Below are 5847 nucleotides of genomic sequence, written 5' to 3'. Positions count from 1 at the left end.
CTGTGTTTTTTTTTCTATATACTAAGCAAAGCTCTTAAGTCTCCCGGTCTTATTAGCATAGCTTTGTGTAGTAGGTGTCCAATGGCATAGTCCTGAGAGGGGTTCAGCTGCAGGCCAAGTTTAGCCCCAGTCTGTGCCCATCTAGAGCACCTGTTAAGATTCAGCAAACAAACCACAGATGCTGTGCTTATAGTTGTCCCTAAGAAGCCACACCACAAACTGAGGTCAGCTGCCACCAGTGTATGTTGTGGAGCTGGTCAGCAAGTGGCACAGGACTCACCGAGGGCACAACTGGATGTGGCTTGGGTAGGGCTGCAAGTTGAGGGAGGTGAAGTTTCAGGAAATCCTCTGAGCGGAGTGACCTCTGTTATCTAATTCGATGTAGTCTCAAGATATGGTGGCATTGTGTCTGAACACTGAGAGGGGAGGGCTCAACAGAAGAATAATGGATATTGCCAGCACTTCTCCATGGGAGAAAGAAAGCCTTGCCTCTGGTCCTTGCTCCAACTCAGTGTCCCCCTGAAAGTCCCTGGTTCCCCTTGAGCAGCCGACCTGGTGCTGGTGCTCAGAGGAAGTAGGTCTGTTACTGTGAAAGTCCAGTTGTGGACACGGCCCCTTCAAGAGTATTGTCTGCAGCTGCTGGCTGCAGTTCTCATAGCCCCTGTCTCACTCGGCCTCTCCAACCATTGCAGGGTGATTTCCTATTTTTCTCCCTAGTTATAGGGTTTATGTTCATCTAGGCTCCAGGCAACTCTGCTCGCTGTTTGCTATGTGTTTCTGTCACAACTTTGATTTGGTTGCAAGAGGGCTGACTGGTGGATCTATTATCTATGCCATTTTTCCTGGTCTCTTTGTGTTAGGGCTTTTAATTAGATATCTGCATTGTACTGGTAAAGCCAGTTCTGGGTACCCTCTATCTTTACACTTGTCTCTTATTCTTAGTCCAGATTACCCTGATCTTGGAAAATAGGTGCCTGTGTAGTATGTATACCCTCAGTATAACTCTGGCAGCTGCTGTCCTCAAGGTAGGGGAGCTAGGGGCAGTTCTCAACCTGTGCTACAACTTCCAGAGGTCTTGGGAACTATCACCCAGCCAGTGATAGTCAGTCTTTATTTGAAACACTTCTCTGTATGACCCCAAACTTCTCCAGCAGTCAAGAAGTACAGGTGTCTTTTACTGAGATAAACATGAGCGATTAGCCCACAGGTGTCACACCAACAGGGCTAAATGTTTAACATTTGTAGCTTAGCCTTCAGGGGGAATATGTCCATTTGAATAAGTTAGGGTTTTTCATTTGGATTCTGTAGTATACTCCAAATGCCAGGGCTTAGAAACCTCAGCCTCTCCTAACACCTGCTTCTAGTTCTTCATCCCTGTTAGCCTTACTGAAGGCTATAATCACATGTGCAGTATGCACTCCATCTGAAAAATTCTGGCAGCTTATGCTCTCTAGGCAGGGAAGCTAAGGGTGGTCCCCAACCACCTGCAGAGCATACTGAAGTGGAAGAAGTCTTCCCCAATCCCATGTATAGTCAGGCCTCATTTGGAAGTACTGCCAGGTAATGTCTTGTTCTTCTTTAATACCAGACATCCAGGTGTCCTTTATTGAGGGAGATTTGGCAGGCCACCCAAAAGTCCCTGCCCTAGCAGTGCAAATGTTTAACTTTCTTTACCTCAGACTTTAGTAGAAATACACACATTTGAACAAATTAGGGGTTATATTTTTCAGCATCTACCTTGTACTCCAAAAGCCAGGTCCTGGGACTCTTGGCTTTTCCTAACATCTGCATCTTTTTCCTGGTCCCAGTTACCATGATCCTAAGTGGCACTCATATGGGCAGCATGCATTCTGTCAGTGATCTTCTGGAACCTGATGCCCTCTATGCAAGGGAGTTAGGGGGAGTCCCCAACCACCTACATATCCTAGAAAGGTAGAGACAAGCTTCTCCAACCCAGGGATAGTCAGTTTCCATTTAAAAGTGCTTTTTAGTTAAATACTTGGCTTCTCCAGAAGTCAAACCATCCAGGTTTCTCTTGTTAAAAGAACCGGTCCCCAGCCAATAGAAAGGCCCTGCCCTGTGGAGACAAGGATGTTACCATTTTTTTTCAGCTCAGATTTCAATGGAATACTTGTATTTGAGTAGATTGAAACTTTAAATTAGGAATCTGCATTGTACTGGAAAATCCAGAGCTTCAAATGCTGGGCTTCTCAGGACACCTACCTCTTCTTTAAGTTCCCGGTTAGCCTGACCTAAGGTGGCACCCACATGCTCAGTATTCAGTCAACCTACCTCTGGCATCTTGTGTCCTCTAAGCAGGGAAGTTAGGGGTGGTCCCCAACCATTCACAAAGCATCCATTCTTAAAATCTCACCTCTCCTGAGGGCTGTAGGTCCCTATTTGGATGGCTGTTCTGCAAGTTTCCAGGCTTTGCCAGCATTCAAGAGTTCCAGGTGCCTTTTATTGAGAGAATAATGGCAGTCCAGCCGAAGGGTCCCATTCTGGCATGGGAGAGTTTAATTTTATTTAGGTCAACCTACAGGAGGAATATGTGCACTTGAATGTGTTAAGGAATTTTATGTGGCTCCTGAATTGTACTTAAAAAGCCAATGCTTTGAATCCCAGGACTCTCTCAATTGACTTGCCTCTTTTTCTGATTTCAACTAGCCTTACACAAAGCTGCACATGTGTACACAGTATGCATATTCAATGAACCTCTGGTAGCTGATGCCCCACAGGGAGGGAGCTAGGCACTGTCCCCAACCAACAGTACAACTTCCGAAGCTAGAAGGATCCTTTCCCCACTTAAAGATAGTTCTCATTTATAAGTTCTTCCTGGTAAGGTCCAAAACTTCTCCAGTATTCAAGACATCCATATATCTCTTATGAGAAAACCAACAACAACAACAACAACAAAACCCTGATCTTGCAGGGCAGGTATATTACCTTTAGTTTTAGCTCACATTTCAAAGGGAATATGCACATTCAAAAAAATTAGCCCATTTCTCATTTGCCATGAGAATACTCGCCAGGGGTGCTTGAGCCTGCATTTACCCTGAGATAACTCGTGGATTACAGTCTTAATCTTACCCACAAATTTTGCCACAAAATATCTCACTTTTATTATTATGTTCACATAGGTCTAGCATGTCAATAGTCTTTGAAAACAAATGACATCATTCTATTTAAAGCATTCTGTTTTTAGCAGTACTATTTCTATTTACAAAATATAGTAATTCTCAATTGCCGAAAATGTCAAATCCTAGAAAACGCAGCATTCCTACACGGGATGTTAACATTGTTCTCCAACAGTTGTTAGCAAAAGATTCGTTTGATGAATCCAATTTATATATACATTTCTGTTACATTAGGTGTAGAAACAAGTTCTGTTTAGAAATAACTCCAATAACAGTTTCTATATTTTATTTTCACATTGAAAGTGAGTCAGATTGGCTTCAGCCTCAAAAAGCGTGTTTATGTAAAATAAAATTAACACTGGAAGTGAGCTGCACTTTTTTTTCTAAATGGAAATAGGTTAAGACAGGGATGCCCAACCCCTGGGCCGTAGATTAGTACCAGTCCATGACCTGTTAGGAACTGGGTCGCACAGCAGGAAGTGAGTGGCGGGTAAGTGAGCAAAACTTCATCTATATTTGCAAGCCTTCCCCAGTGCTAGCATCATTGCCTCAGCTCCACCTAAGATCATCAGGCATTAAATTCTCATAGTAGCACTGGTCCCTGGTGACAAACTGTTTGGGGACCCCCGGATTAAGGCTTTTATTTAGGCATCTGTGTTGTACTCAAAAAGCCAAGGCCTGTGAACCCTTGTCTTTCCCAGGACCTATCTCTTGTTCTTGGTCTTGAGTTGCCTGACCCAAGATAGCACCCACTAGCTCAATAAGCATTCCCTCAGTGATCCTCTGTCAACTTGTGTCCTCCAGGGAAGGGAGCTGGGGAAGTTTACAAAATCCCAGAGTTTCAAGAAATCACACGAGCTTCCTCCCACCCAGAGGTAGTCAGTCCCAGTTGAAAGCGCTGTCTGGTAAGTTCTCAGGCTTTTCCAGCAGTCAAGACATCCATGTATGAGGGAGAAATTAAAGGTCCGCCAAAAGGACCCCCCTCCCCAGTCAGGCAAGGCACATATGGTTTTTGTTAAGTCAGACCTCAGGGTGACTATGAAAATTTGAGTAGGTAAGGGCTTATAATTAGGCATCTGCTTTGTACTCCAAAAGCCAGGGCTTGGGGCTCCCAGCTTCTCCCAACACCTGTCTGTTGTTCCTTGTCCCAATTACCGTGATACCAGGTGGCATGCACATCCTTGATAAATTTAGTGTCAGTGATCTTCTGGAAGCCATTTCCTCTAGGCAGGGAAGCTAGGGGCAATCATTAACTACTTTCATAGACTAGAAAGGTGGAGGGAGCTTCCCCCAACCCAGGGACAGTCAGTCCCCATTTAAAAGTGCTGTTGGTTAGGTTCAGGCTTCTCCAGCAGTCAATATGTCCGGGTATCTCTCTCTTTTAAAAATTATTTTATAGTAGTTTCAGGTATACAGTACATGGTTAGACATTTATATAATTTATGAAGCAATTGCCCCGATTACTCTAGCACCCATCTGGCACTACACACAGCTATTACAATAATATTGGCTATATTCTCTATGCTATACTCTACATTGCCATGACTGTTTTGTAACTAATTTGTAATTCTTCATCCCTTCACCTTTTCCGCTTGGCCTCCCAACTCCTTCCCCTCTGACAATCACCAGTTTGTTCTATGTATCTGTGAGTCTGTTTTTGTTTAGTTTATTCATTTCTATTGTTCTTTAGATTCTGCATATAAGTGAAATCATATTCTACTTATCTTTTTCTGATTTATTTCATTCAGTATAACACCCTCTACCCACCCATGCCATTGCAGATGGTAAGATTTCATTTTTATGGCTGACTAATATTCCCTTGTATTTATGTACCATGACTTCTTTATGCAATCGTCCATAGATGGGCACTTGGGTTATTTCTGTATCTAGGCTATTGTAAATAGCACTGCTGTGAACATAGGAGTGCATAGAAGTTATGAATTAGTGCGGGGGGGGGGGGTTGGATAAATACCCAAGATTGCAATTGCTGGGTCAAAAGGTAGTTTTATTTTTAATTTTCTGAAGATCCACCAAGTCGTCCATAATGGCTGTACTAATTTGCAATCCCAACAACACTATGAGGGTTCAATTTTCTCCACATCCTCACTAACACTTGTTGTTTTTTAATTTATTGATAATAGTCAATCTGACAGGTTGATGTGTTGTATCTCATTGTAGTTTTAATTTGCATTTCTCTGTTGATTAGTGACCTTGAACATCTTTTCATGTCTATTGGCAATATATTTCCTCTAGAGAAATGCCTATTCATGTCTTATGCCCATTTTCTAATTGGATTGTTTGTTTTTCTGTTGTTGAGTTGTATGGGTTCTTTAAAAATTTTGGATATTAACCCCTTGTCAGATATATCATAGGCAAATATCCTCTCCCATTCAGTAGGTTACTAGGTTGCCTTTTAGTTTTGTTTGTTGTTTCTTTTTCTATGCAAAACTTTTAGTTTGATGCAGTCACATTTGTTTATTTTTTGTTTCACTTTTCTAGGAAATATATCAGAAAAAAATTACTATTAGCAATATCAGAGTTTACTGCCTATATTTTCTTCTAGAAATGTTATGGTTTCAGGTCTTACATTTCAGTCTTTAATCCATTTCGAGTTTATTTTTGTATATGATGTAAGAAGGTGGTCCAGTTTCATTTTCCCATGTATCCGTCTAGTGTTCCCAAAACCATTCGTTGAAGAGACTGTCTTTAC

This window comes from Rousettus aegyptiacus, unplaced genomic scaffold (assembly GCF_014176215.1).
Source record: "Rousettus aegyptiacus isolate mRouAeg1 unplaced genomic scaffold, mRouAeg1.p scaffold_m13_p_9, whole genome shotgun sequence".
In the NCBI taxonomy this organism is placed as follows: Eukaryota; Metazoa; Chordata; class Mammalia; order Chiroptera; family Pteropodidae; genus Rousettus; species Rousettus aegyptiacus.
This window is presented reverse-complemented; position numbering follows the sequence as displayed.